Genomic DNA, 14,205 nt, shown 5'->3' with positions numbered 1-14,205 from the left:
CTCTTGTGCCCTTCAACAGCCAGCTCCTCACGCACAGCTCCCACGACTCCCATCTCCAACCCTTCACACCTTGCACGGTGTTCTTTGACCCTCATCATTTGCAAGCACCTCTCATCATACAGCCAGTTGCCCACACATCTGTTCAGCATGCATCAGGATCACGCACGGACTGCCACATAGCTGTCTTCACATCTCTGCACTAAGAGGGAGACAGATTGTCTGCCTAAGCGCACCTCAGAGGAGAAACGTCAAGGGTCTGAAAGTAAAAGAGGCGCTGTCCTCCAGGAGAGACTGGCTCAGGGAACGGCGTGCAACACAGGAACGCCGTGATGAGAAGCCAAAGGCCCGCTCTAAGGAAGCTCCAGCCGGCAGCAGGCTCCCTTCGCCGGCCTCCACAGCCACTGTAACGCTGAGGCCGCAACCCCACGCTCCCCTCCCCGCAGCAAGAGGCACCAGCACCCAGCGCGGTGCTGAACGCAGCTTTGCCTTCCTTGGAACGACAGCTCCGCGCGCGGGACAGAGAGAGAAGGCGGCGGGGAAAGGGCAGAGAAGCAGCAGAGGGAAGCGTCGCGGAGCAAGTGTGCTCAGAGGAACTCACCGGGGGAGCGGCGGGGTCCGCGCGGCGGGCGCCGGCAGGGTCCTCCCCGAGCAGCGGCGCGGGCTCGTCGGGCGGCGGCCGGGCCGGGAGGGGTGTCGCAGCAGCTGCCGCCCGACAAGCGGAGCTGGCTCTTGCGCGAGTCGGCGGTGAGCGACACCTCGTGCGAGTAGGAGTGCAGGAAGGCGCGGACGCCGTCGATGCCCACGAAGTGCGAGGCCGGGACGCCGCGCAAGGCGCCGCTGCCCGCCGCCAGCAGCTGCGAGCGGCGCCAGCGCCGCAGGCGCAGCGCCAGCAGCAGCAGCAGGAAGGCGAGGAAGAGGCAGGACACGGCCGCCACGGCCACCACCAGCCACCGCGTCAGGCTGCCGGCCGCCTCGCCCGGCGCCGCCGCCGCGCTGCCCAGCTCCGACAGCAGCTCGCCACGCTCTCGGCCAGCACCACCGTCAGCGTCGCCGTGGCCGACAGCGCCGGCCGCCCGTGGTCCTTCACCACCACCACCAGGCTCTGCCGCGCCGCGTCGCGGGCCAGCGGGAAGCGCGCCGTCCGCACCTCGCCGCTGTGCAGCCCCACGCGGAACAGCCCCGGCTCCGTCGCCTTGGCCAGCTCGTACGACAGCCACGCGTTCTGCCCCGCGTCCGCGTCCACCGCCACCACCTTGGCCACCAGCGCCCCGGGCTCCGCCGAGCGCGGCGCCAGCTCCACGCCCGCCCACCCCGCGCCCGCGCCCGCCGCCGCCGCCGCCGCCGCCGGCGGGTACAGCACCTGCGGCGCGTTGTCGTTCTCGGTCCACGATCACGAGCCGCACCGACACGTTGCTGCTCAGCGCCGGCGCGCCGCCGTCCTCCGCCCGCACCCACAAGCCCCACCCTCGCGCACCTCCTCGTAGTCGAAGGAGCGCAGCGCGTACAGCGCGCCCGTCTCCGCCTGCAACCGACACGTACGACGACAGCGGCGCGCCCCGCACCCGCCCCTCCGACAGCCGGTACCTCGCACGCGCGCGTTCTGCCCCCAGTCCGCGTCCGACGCCCGCACCGTCAGCACCAGCGCGCCCGCCGCGTTGTTCTCGGGCAGCCGGGCGCTGTAGCGCGCCTCCGCGAACACCGGCGCGTTGTCGTTCACGTCCAGCACCCGCAGCGCCAGCACCGCGCTGCTCCACAGCGCCGGCGACCCGCCGTCCGCCGCCCGCACCGTCACGTTGTACTCCGCCACCGCCTCCCGGTCCAGCTCGCTCGCCGTCACCACGCGGTAGTAGTCCTCAAACGACCGCTCCAGCCGGAACGGGACGCGCTCGGCGATGCTGCACCGCACCTCGCCGTTCGCCCCCGAGTCCCGGTCCTGCACGTGCAGCAGGGCCACCACCGTCCCCGGCGGCGCGTCCTCAGAGATCGCAGCCAGCGCCGACCGCACCGAAATCTGGGGCGCGTTGTCGTTCACGTCTGTCACGCTGATCGCGACTTTCGCCGTGTCGGAGAGGCCCCCGCCGTCCCGTGCCTGCACCTCCAGTTCGTAGGAGTCGCCTTCCTCGAAGTCCAGGCTCCGCACCAGCGTGATCGCTCCCGTCTCGGACTCCAGCTGGAAAATCTCCGATGCCAGGTCCGACACTTTCTTCAAGGAGTATTTCACGTGCCCGTTCAGCCCCTCGTCGGCGTCGGCGGCCGTGACGCTGACGAGGACGGAGCCCACGGGCACGTCCTCCGGCACACGCACCGTGTACTCCGCCTGGCTGAACACGGGCGCGTTGTCGTTCGCGTCCAGCACCGCCACGCGGATCCGCGCCGTGCCCGTCCGCGCCGGCTCTCCGCCGTCGCTCGCCCTCAGCACCAGCTCGTGAAACGCCGCCTCCTCCCGGTCCAGCGCCTTCGCCAGCACCAGCTCGGGACGCTGAGCCCCGCCGGGGCCCGCCTGCACGGCCAGCGAGAAGTGCTCGTCGCCGCTCAGCTCGTACCTCTGCAGGGAATTCGGTCCCACGTCCGGGTCGTGAGCCTCGGCCAGGGGAAACCGCGACCCCAGGCGCTGTCGTCTCGCTCATTCTCTCCTCCAGCTCAACTTCCTTGAAGCTGGGCGCGTTGTCGTTAATGTCCGTGATTTCCACTTCGATGCCGTAAACCTGCATTTCCCCCTCCACTATCACCTCACAGCGCAGCACGCATTTCTCCACCAGCCGGCACAGCTGCTCTCTGTCTAGCCTCTCCGCCGTCACTAAATGTCCCGTCTTCCCGTGCAGAGCGAAGTACTGCGTCCTGCCTTCGGAGACAATACGGACGCCGCTGTCGCGGAGCGCCGGCAGGTCCAGCCGCAGGTCCTTGGCCACGTCGCCCACGAACGAGCCCTTCGGCATCTCCTCGGCAACCGAGTAGCGCAGCTGCCCCCACGCCGCCTCCCACGCCGACACCAGCACGCACCACAGCACGGCTCGCTCCCGCCGGCCCCACCGCCTCCCCGCCGCGCACATCGCCGCCGCGGCTCCGCCGGCACCGCACCACCGCCGGACGCTCCCCGCCGACGAACGCCGACCCGCCGCCCGCTCCGACTCCGACTCCGACTCCGGCTCCGCTCCGGCTCCGGCTCCCGCTCCCGCTCCCGCTCCGGCTCGCCGCTCCCGGCCGCTGCCGCCGGCCCCTCCGCCTCGCTGCAGCACGGCTCCGCACCGCGGGGACGCTCGCAGACCGCCCGGACGCCGAGCCACCCACCCACCCAGCCAGCCAGCCAGCCAGCCAGCCAGCCGGGCCGCAGCGGGCGGGGCTGCCTGCAGCGCTCCGGCCTTCCTCTCGCTCCTCCTCGGTCAACAGCGGCGCCCGCAGCCTCCTCCCGGCACTGCAGGCACCGAGCGCTGCCGAGCGCTGCCCGCCCTGCCTTTGCCGCGGGCAGCTCGCGGGGACGGGGCCGCCGCCGCGGACACATCGGTTCCCGTCCAGCCCTGATCTCCGGCGCTGGCTTGTCTCCAGCCGAGCTCCTCTTTCAGCCTCCAGGCCATCCCGACCACAAAGAAATCACACGCCTCCCGTGGGCGGGCTTTCTACCGCACGGGAAAAATGTTCTTGTAATGCTGATAATACAGATATAAAGTTTTCGTAATGTGACGTAATTACGACTCTATCAGTCCAAAAGCACAATCTGCATCACGAATTCCACACCTTTTTGTAGCAGTTCTGCTTGAATGACTTTTCCTCACCCTTTCTGCAGATCAAAAGAGCGTCATGGAGAGGGAACTACTCCAACAGTCGGAAGGCAGTCCCCGCATCCCGAAGTACAGGGATGACCCTGCCCTCTCATTTTGTCACTTCTCACCTGCACATCGGAGGCTGCTCTGAAGCAGCCTCCATTTCTCCCCCTTCTCCAACCACCACTTCGGAAGTTTGGGTGACAGCCTTACACTACAGGCCGTGCTTCCACTTAGGACTCAGCGCTCCATTCTAGAGTAAGTCAGCAGCAGGCAGCGATGCACATGCACTCTCTCGTGTGGGTCCATGACAAAGAAGAAACTCACACATAAAGCAACCCTTAGACTGAAACGCTATCAACCAGGGCAAAGTAGAACTGTTGGGGAAAAAAGAATAGGAAAAGAAGAGAGGCTCTGAAACACAAAAGGTGATTTTGGGCGGCGGGGAGGGAGATCCCATTCTACGCCTTAAAGAGAGATCTGGAACCGTAGAAAATACCACCCACGATGGAAAATAATGAGAAATAGCTGCACAAAGAACTCAGAGAAATATTGACTGGACAAAATTAATCTGTCCCACTAGCACTGCCATTTTGCAGCAGCCTTCCCTCAAAAGATGTGACGGCACATGGCAGGTGGAGGAACAATCTCTGACTTCTCCATTCCTGCAGCCTCGTGCACGTTTCCTTTGGGAGTCCAACACTAAACAGCATTAACCAACGGGTTTTTGCTCAGGTGTCAAACAATGTCCATCGCTTCGGGAAAAAGCGATCGGGAAGGAAACATCAACACCAAGCATCAACCACATTTTACCGACCGTGTCATGTGGAATTAGCAGATCTCATTGTACACAGGAAAGGTACACCTTCACTGTTATTAACACACACCATTGTAGACAGCACAGGTTTTGTAGACCTTTTTTGCCTCCTCGACACCCAGCATCAGCAGAGCTCATTACATCTCAGAGGGTCACACCACCTGTACCATTTTATCCAGCACAGCTTGAATGGCAGGAACCTCTCCACTGACCCTACTCGTGTGACAGCTGACGACGCAGGAAGTGCCGCTTCGCACTGCCTGCTGCCACCAAGACACGGCACAGCACTGTTTCATTCCTTCATGGAAACAGGGATCGGCAGTGGCCGCCCAAGCAGAGCAAGGAAGACCCAGCAGCCCACCGCCCTCGGCGTGACGTTAGGAAAGGCTCAGAGGCAAGGACCGCGCGGGCTTACAAACCTGCGGGCGTCGGCGGGCGGCTCTCCCGCGCCGGCGCTGCTGCTCGGGCTCCGCCTTCCGCAGGGCTCCCGCCCAGAAGCTCCTCCGCGGGCAGGCTGGGCAGCGGCGGCGGCGGCGGCAGCCAAGCGGCCTCGGCGACGGCGCGGCCCGGCGCCACGCACAGGTTGTAGGAGTAGGGCAAGGTGCCCTCGCAGAAGTCGGCCGGCAAGGCGCCGCCGGCCACGGAGAAGCGCTGCGCGCCCAGGCAGCGCAGGACGGCGGGGCGCCCGGCCCGGCGCACCCGCGCCAGCACGGCCACGCCACGCTCAGCAGGAACAGGGCGGAGAGGAGCGCCAGCGCCAGCACCAGGTAGAACTGCAGCTCCGCCGGCGACTCGCCGCCCGCCGCCCGCTCGCTCAGCTCCGGCAGCGCCTCCTGCAAGCTCTCGGCCAGCACCACGTGCAGCGTGGCCGTGGCCGACAGCGCCGGCTGCCCGTGGTCCTTCACCACGGCCACCAGCCGCTGCTTCGCCGCGTCCCTCGCCGACACGGCCCGCGCCGTCCGCACCTCGCCGCTGTGCAGCCCCACGCGGAACAGCGCCGGCTCCGGCGCCTGCACCAGCTCGTACGACAGCCACGCGTTGCGCCCCGCGTCCGCGTCCACCGCCACCACCACTCGCCACCAGGTACCCGGCCTCGGCCGACCGCGGCACCACCTCGAACGGCGCCGCCGCCGCCCCCGCCCCGCCCCCGCCGCCGGCCACAGCACCCGCGGCGCGTTGTCGTTGCGGTCCAGCACGAAGACGCGCACCGTCGCCGTCGAGCTCCGCGCCGGCGCCCCGCCGTCCTGCGCCCGCACCGCCACCGCGAACTCGCGGCACTCCTCGTAGTCGAAGGAGCGCTGCGCGTACACCGCGCCGCTCCGCGCCTCCACCGACACGTACGGCGCCGCGCCCGCCGCGCCCGCGCTGCCGCCGCCAGCCAGTAGCTCACGCGCCCGTTGGCGCCCGCGTCCGCGTCCCGCGCGCGCACGCGCAGCACCGGCGCGCCCGCCGCGTTGTTCTCCGCCACGTAGGCGCTGTAGGCGGCCTCCTCGAACACCGGCGCGTTGTCGTTCACGTCCGACACCTCCAGCACCAGCGCCGCGCGGCTCCACAGCGCCGGGCTGCCCCGGTCCCTGGCCACCACCGTCGCCCGCTGCTCGGGCGCCTGCTCCCGGTCCAGCGCGCTCGCCGTCACCACCTTGTACGAGCCGCCCGACGACGCCACGATCGACAGCGGCGCCTCGCCCGACAGCTCGCACCACACCTGCCCGTTCTCCCCGGAGTCCCGGTCCATCACGTTCAGGAGGGCCACCACCGTGCCGGCCGGCGCGTCCTCGGCACCGGGCTCGACACCGACAACACCGTGATTTCGGGCGCGTTGTCGTTCACGTCCAGCACCTCCACCTCCACCTTGCAGTGCGCCACCAGACCGCCCCCGTCCTCGCCTCCACCAGCAGCGTGTAGCCTCGCGTGTCCTCGAAGTCCAGCGCCTCCTGCAGCGTGATCGCCCCGCTCTCCGCGTCCACCACGAACTTCTCAAGCACCTTGGCCGGCGTTTCCCCGAAGCCGTAGGTGATGCGGGCGTTGGTGTCGGCGTCGGAGGCGGAGACGTTCAGCACCGGCGAGCCCGCCGGCGCGTCCTCGCGCAGGCTCGCGCGGTACCGGTCCTGCGCGAACACGGGGGGGTTGTCGTTGGCGTCCGGTGACGTTGAATGCAGAGCTGGGCGGTGCCGCTCCGGGGCGGCTCGCCGCCGTCCACCCGCCGTCAGCACCAGCCGCAGGCTCTGGCTCGCTCTCCCGGTCAGCGCGCGCCGCAGCACCAGCTCCGCGAAACTTGCTGCCGTCCTGGCTCTCCTTCGCCTCCACCGCGAAGTACCCGTTCGCCTCCAGCTCGTAGCCCTGCAAGCGAGTTGCTGCCCACGTCCGCGTCTTCGGCCGTGCCAAGGCAAAGCGGGCGCCGGGAGAAGTGAAACTCGTTGATCTCCAGCTGGAAACGGTTCTCGCAGGAAGCGCGGCGCGTTGTCGTTGACGTCCTGGATGGCCACCTTCGACGTGGAAAACGTTGAGCGGGTTCTGCAGCAGCGCCTCGAAGCTGACGGAGCAGGACGCGCGCCTCGCCGCACAGCTCCTCCCGGTCCAGCCTCTCGCTCACGTACAGGTTTCCCGGTCTCCCCGCTCACAGCCGAAGTAGTGCTTCTCGGCGCTGAGCCGCAGCTTGCGTGCCGGCAGCTCCGCCGGGCTCAGCCCCAGGTCCCGCGCCAGCGGCCCCACCAGCGAGCCTCTGCCCAGCTCCTCGGCGATGGCGTAGCGGATCCGCTCCGGCGCCGCCCGGCAGCACAAGCCCCAGCAGCAAAGCGGGCAGCAGCACTCGCCCGGCTGCTCGCCGGCGGCTCTGCCTCTGGCCTGCCCGCCATTTCTCGGCAGCGCTCGCCGCGCTCCTCCCCTCCTGCCGCTGCCCTCCCTCCCTTCCAGCCGCTCTCCGCAGCGAGCGCAGGGGCCGCCGGACGGCAGCGATCTCGGCGCCGGCTCGGACGCCGCCGCTCCCCGCGCCGCCTCTCGCCTCTGCTGCCCGTGCCGCTGCCGCTCTGGCCGGCGCCGTGCGAGCGAGCAGCCTGCGGGGGCACGACGCTGCGGCGGCTCCGGCTCCGGCTCCGGCCCCGGCTCCGGCCCGTCGGGCTGCCGGCTCCAGCGCCGCTCCGCGTCGGCCAACAGCGGCACCCGGAGGCGCCGCGACGCCACCGCAGCCGGCTGATGGCCGCGCTCCCAGGGGCCCGGGATTTGACTAACTGGTTCAGTGGCTGCACCACAGCTTTGGGGTCTCTCTTCTATTAGACTCAGGAATTACTGACAATAAGATAGACCTCTACGATTGTCTTTCTGATTCACAAAACCTCCTTCTTTTGCATCTCCCATACTTGAGGGCTGACAATGGGAAAATGCCAAGACACGTCGAGTCTTTCATAGAATTTGTACAGTGGGTTTGGTTGGAAAAGCCCTTTAAAGATCATCGAGTCCACCCCTCTGCCATGGACAGGGACATCCTTCACCAGATTAGGTTGCTCAAAGCCCCATCCAAGCTGTCCTTGAACCCTTCCAATGATGGCGCATCCACAACTTCCCTGGGCAACCTGCTCCAGTCTCTCACCACTCTCATCATAAAACATTTCTTCCTTATGTGCAATCAAAATCTACCCTCCTTCGGTTTAAAACTATTGCCCCTTGTCCTGTCACGGCAGGCCCTGGTAAAAAGCCTCTCTCCATCTCTCTTATCAACCCCCTTTATATATTGAAAAGGCACAATAAGGTCCCCCCAGAGCCTTCTCTTCTCCAGGCTGAAGAACCTCAACTCCTTCAGCCCTTCTTCATAGGGAGGTGTTCCAGTCCTTTGACCATTTTTGTGGCCCTCCTCTGGACCAGCTCTAACAGGTCCATGTCTTTCTTGTAGTGTGTGACCCCAGAGCTATATGCAGTACTCCCAGCTATGGTCTCACGAAAGCGTGGGAGAGGGGGAGCACCACCTCCCTCGACCTGCTGGCCATGCTACTTGTTATACAGCCCAGGATATGAATTGGCTTTCTGGGCAGCAAGTGCACATGGCCAGCTCATGTCCCATTTGTCTCCTACCAGTACCCCCAAGTCCTTCTTCACAAGGCTGCTCTCAATCCCCCACTCTGTACTGAAACTGGGGATTGCCCCAACCCAGGGGCAGGACCTTGCACTTGGCCTTGTTGAACTGCACGAGGTTCACGTGGGCCCACTCCTCCAGCCTGTCAAGGTCCCTCTGGATGGCATCCCTTCCCTCTAGGGAATCAATTGCACCACTCAGTTCGGTGTCATCTGCAAACTTGCTGTGGGTGCACTCAATTCCACTGTGTGGGTTATTGATGAACATATTCTTGAGATAACTTAAATAGTATTGGTCCCAGTATGGACCCTTGCGGGACACCACACGTTGCTGGTTTCCAATTGGATGTTGAGCCATTGACTAGAGCTCTTTGGATGCAGCCATCCAGCCAGTTCCTTATCCATCTAACTGTCCAAGTCAAAGCTGTTCATGGAAACTCCTTGCCTGGCCTGGGTTGCCACTCTGCACTTTGAGGACTGCAGTAGACATGGGTTTGCATTCTTGTGCTACAGACAAGCGTGCCTGGGTGAGCACACGTATGCCTATGAAAGCCTTCCTCTTTACAGCTGTAAACCTCAAAGGGTGTACGGGAACTGCCCCTGCACTCAGACAACTTGGAACAGATGTGACCTTCCCCAGTGGATCAGACGCCCTGAGGTCGAGCTGTAGCTCATGACAACAAGCAAGGCAAGAGTTAGAAACATACAGGAATGAAGGGAACTTCTGAGGCCAAACTTCTTGAGCAGAAGCAACTCGAATTGCATGGTACCACAACCGTGTGCCTAAGGGAGTAACTATGACAAGCAGGGAAATGACCATCTCTTCTTCTACGGCCCCCCACCAACACATCTCCCCCAAGGCTTCTCGCCAACCCTACACAACTTGCAGGTTTGCTTCTGACCTTCTCTTAAGTGGCAAAAACATATCGTGATATGATGATGCACCACGATCACACCAAGAAGGGAGCTACATTTGTCTGCTCACCACCATTCTCAGAAGAAACAGAAGGACTCTAAAGCACATGAAGGAGCAACAGCTGAAGTAAGAGGAGCGGTCATCCAACAGACAATGGGCCATCAAACTAGTGACTTAGGTGGAATCTCCTCCCCTCTTTTATCATACGCACTCTTCCACACAGACGCAACTTCTACTATAGTCATGCTTTCATCTACTCTTCCTACCAAAAACAGAACACAAATGCACCCTCACATCTCCTGCCTTCCATACCAGCTCTAGCACGAGCAAGAGGCGCTAACACACAAGGGAAGATAGCCTGCTGCTTATAACTCAACCTACATACACAGGAGACCACGGAAAGAGAAAAAACTGACAAGCAACTCAAGGAAGCCTGGAAAGAGAAAATGTTGTCAGAGGAAAGTCACTGGGAGGATGTCTCGCTCTTCACTGTGGGCATTGAAAGTCATCCTCCAGAGTACCTGGCAGCCATTGAGGTCTCAAGCTCCAAGGGCGACCTTAAAATCTTACTCTAGACTACATAGTAGGGCATTTGTTTTATGGAATATTCGTCAGCTCTCATCAGTTGCTTTTTACTACGTGGCCCGTTAATCTCCCTACAAATAAAATGCTGTAAGTGTAAACACCTTCTCATGGGTGTCTTTCTCAAGCTAAGAGAAAATATTAGAGATTCTCTTTTAGCTTTTGCTTCATGTTCCTCACACCTAAAATTCTGTCTTAGGTGGCTGAAGTACGTATTTGCTGCAAAACAACACTCACAGTTTCAAAAACATAAAGAACTATCCAGAAATGGGGAAAATGAACCATGAGCTTCCAGGAAACAAAGGCCTGCAAGAAAGTTTAATCCCACCTCTGAAGAAACTCTACATCACAATGTTAAAGGAGATGCAGATGGATAAAGGAGGTTTCACATAGGAATTGTAAGCCATTCTACCCATGCATCGTCCTTCTAAATGCCGAGTTATTAGACAAATACTTTCTCATCAGAAGACTGTCATTGCCTTTCAGGACAGCAGAGCTAGGATCATAACGTGAATGGCCCAGGTCTTGGCACCAGCCATGAAATCAAACCATTGCCCAGCCAAAAACACATTGACTCACCTGGTTTCCTGGTTCAAAGCCAGTGTCTCACCCTCCTTGCCCTGCCTTCACAGCCTTTCGTTGAACCATGGACAATATCCAACTTTTGGCCATCTGTCAGCCACAGGCAAAAGAGCATTTCATTCAGCGACATTTTAGGGCGACAGAAGTCTATCAAAGTCCTTGTCTTGGCGCCTCTAAGCCTTCAAGGTACGGATGGAAACTTCAAGGTATGGATGGAAACTTCAAGGTATGGATGGATGAAATCCGGTATTGATGCCATAGCAATTACAGCCCTCCAGGGAAATGCTTTTCTACCCTCAGCTATACTCAACATCTCCCTTGACCCTCACCTGTATATAAAGTCAGTTGAGCAATGTAGAGGAATGTCAGGAAGGTACTACCCCCAAGGATGGAATAAACAATGAGAAATAGCTGCAGCAACAACACAGAGAAATCATGCCTGGAGAAAAGGAATTCATCTGCCTAATGCTACTCTTTCTGCAGCGGCCTTCCTCCAAAAGCTGGGAGGGCAGACGGCGAGACTCCTTTCTTTCTTTACGCAGAAGAAAAATTAATTTCTCTATTAATGGAACCTCACGCTCGTTCCCTTTGGAAATCCATTCCCAAAACAGCAATAAGCAACAGCTCTGTGTCCAATGCTATCAATCAGGTCCAAGTGCATCCCATTGGGAAAAAGCATTGAGAAAGGAAAAGAAGCTCTGCAACACAAACCCAACCCTGTTACAGAGTCTGTTATGCAGAGTCAAGCGCTTTCACGAGAAATCAAAAGGTTTCAGCTTCACCAGTTTTAGCTTCTACCATTTTACTCAGCACAAACTGAATGGCCAGCAACTGTCCACTGAGCCTACACGTAGGATGAAAAAGCTAGTGCCATGTCTCACTTCCTGCTCAGAATGGAAGGGGGTTACACTGTTCCTTCTCTCATTGCTTCATGGACATACAGACCAGCACTTCCCATCGACACCACCCAGGGAAACCCAAGGCAAAGAGGACAGAGGTTCAGAAAGGCTCAAGGAAAACAACGAGAGCGTGGGCTTGTAGGCGTGTGGCACGTCGGTGTCGACGGGCGGCTCTTCAGCGCTGGCACTGGTGCTCGGGCTCCACTTCCCAGAGGTGTCCCCGCTGAAAAGGTCCTCCGCCAGCAGGAGGACCATCATCACTCTACATGCACAGTTATTGCACAAACACTTTATTATTGTTGGAGGATTACCATTGCCTTTCAGGACAGGGAAACCAGGATCACAGCATGAATGGCACAGACCTCGGCACCAGCCATGAAATCAAATCGTTGCTCATCCAAAACCGCATTGACCCACCTAGTTTCCTGGTTCAAAGCCAGCCTCTCATGCTCCTTGCTCTGCGTTCACAGCCTCTAGTTGCACCATGGACAATATCCAACTTTTGGCCATCTATCGGCCACAGGCAAAAGAGCATTTCATTCCGCGACATTTTAGGGAAACAGAAGTCTATCAAAGTCTTTGTCTCGTGCATTGGGTTTGCGTGGCAAGGCTTTGGTAGCGGGGGGCTACAGGGGTGGCTTCTGTGAGAAGATGTCAGAAGCTTCCCTCCTGTATGACAGAGGCAGTTCCAGCTGGCTCCAAGATGGAGCCACCGCTGGCCAAACTGAGCCAATCAGCGACAGTGGTAGCACCTCCGGGATAACATATTTAAGAAGGGTTAAAACCTGCTGTGCAACAGCAGCTGGGAGAGAGGAGTGAGAATACGTGAGAGAAACAACTATGCAGACACCAAGGTCAGTGAAGAAGGAGGTGCTCCAGGTGCCGGAGCAGAGATTCCCCTGCAGCCATGATGAAGACCATGGTGATGCAGGTTGTCCCCTGCAGCACATGGAGGTCCATGGTGGAGCAGATATCCACCCTGCCGCCCGTGGAGGACACCGCGCTGGAGCGGGTGGATGTGCCCCGAAGGAGGCTGTGACCCTGTGGAGAGCCCGCACTGGAACAGGCTCTTGGAAGAACATGTGGCCCCGTGGAGAGGAGCCATGCTGGAGCACGTCTTCTGGCAGGACCTGTGACCCTTGCGGGTGACCTATGCTGAAGCAGTCCGTTCCTGAAGGACTGCACCCCATGGAGAGAACCCATACTGGAGCACATTGTGAAGATCTGCAGCCTGTGGGAAGGAGTTGGTTGGAGAAGTTCGTAAAGGACTGTCTCCCATGGGTGGGACCCCACGCTGGAGCAGGGGAAGGGCGTGAGGAGGAAGGAGTGGCAGAGACAACGCAGGATGAACTGACCGCAACCCCCATTCCCCGTCCCCCTGCACCTCTCGGGGAGGAGGTAGAGAAATCGGGAGTGAAGTTGAGCCCAGGAAGAAGGGAGGAGTGGCGGGAAGATGTTTTAAGATTGTTCTTCTTTCTCATTACCCTACTCTGACTTTCATTGGCAATACATTAAATTAATTTCCCCGACTCAAGTCTGTTTGGCCTGTGACGATAATCGCTGAGTGATCTCCCTGCCCTTATCTCGACCCATGAGCCTTTCATTGTATTTTCCATCCACTTGAGGAGGGAGTGACAGAGCAGCTTGGTGGGCACCTGGCGGCTCACCAAGGTTAACCCACCACATCTTGACAGCTGCAAGCCTTCAAGGTATGGATGGAAACTACTCTCCCAGCCCGATAATCTCTCAGTCTTTTCATCTTTTAATGGTTAAAGATTACCAGCCAAAATGAGGCCCAACTTTAGACCTGGACAAAGAAACAAGGCAAGAATGGGAAACCTACACAAGTGTAAGAATCATAGCTTCACGTTTCATATTGTGTCAGTTGTAGTAGGTACACAGAAAAGGTAACTCGTTGCTAACAAGCCCACAGGAGGCTCACACAGAACTTCACACCATAGACCATAGCCATGCATGCAAAGAGATCTTTCTGCTCATCCCATATAATTTGAAGAAGAAACAGAAAAGGTTCTAAAAGCCATGAGCGCTATGGAACTCAATTAAAGACCCACTCATCAAAGTCTCAGCTCAACGGCAACGTCATCCTTCTTCAGCACATGGGCAACTTGGAAGATACAGTACACTACCACGTGTAATGCAAAGTTTGCAACTGTGCCTAATAACCGTCATTCCCAGGAATCATCATGCAACAGGAAAGCAAACTGATGAACCCACAACTTGGTCAGTGGAGTCCAAGCAAGGCAATATCCAGAAATAACACACCTTCAGACTCATTTCATGTAGGCCAGCAATGAAGCTTGGAAATCGACAAAACACACGCCTTGTCTCCACCAGTACCTCCTCACGCACAGCACCCCCTAGACTCTCCTCAAACCCTTCACAGATTGCATGCCTGTTGTTGATCTTCATCATGTGCAGATGGACTCACACCAAAGAAAACTGGCAGACAACTGCTCCTTACCATGGAGAACATGTGACTTCTCACCATGTGTATGTGACAAGCAAGAGCATTTCTTCCAGTTCGCATTTGAAGGAAACACATCTATGGAAGTCTTTCTCTTTACA

General features: G+C 59.6%; 3 pseudogenes; all 3 read right to left on the bottom strand.

Annotated features, from left to right (window-relative positions):
- Positions 1–223: 223 nt before the first annotated feature.
- On the bottom strand, positions 224–3,065 carry LOC127029162 (protocadherin gamma-A2-like; annotated as a pseudogene).
- Positions 3,066–4,367: 1,302 nt separating this feature from the next.
- On the bottom strand, positions 4,368–11,874 carry LOC127029160 (protocadherin gamma-B5-like; annotated as a pseudogene).
- A 1,514-nt stretch (positions 11,875–13,388) lies between these two features.
- LOC127029159 (protocadherin gamma-A10-like) overlaps positions 13,389–14,205 on the bottom strand; it is a 4,591-nt pseudogene continuing 3,774 nt past the window's right edge.

The sequence above is a fragment of the Gymnogyps californianus genome, unplaced genomic scaffold (genome assembly GCF_018139145.2).
Source record: "Gymnogyps californianus isolate 813 unplaced genomic scaffold, ASM1813914v2 HiC_scaffold_83, whole genome shotgun sequence".
Classification (NCBI taxonomy): Eukaryota; Metazoa; Chordata; class Aves; order Accipitriformes; family Cathartidae; genus Gymnogyps; species Gymnogyps californianus.
The sequence above is the reverse complement of the archived record's forward strand: the minus strand, read 5'-3'. Positions and strand labels throughout refer to the sequence as shown.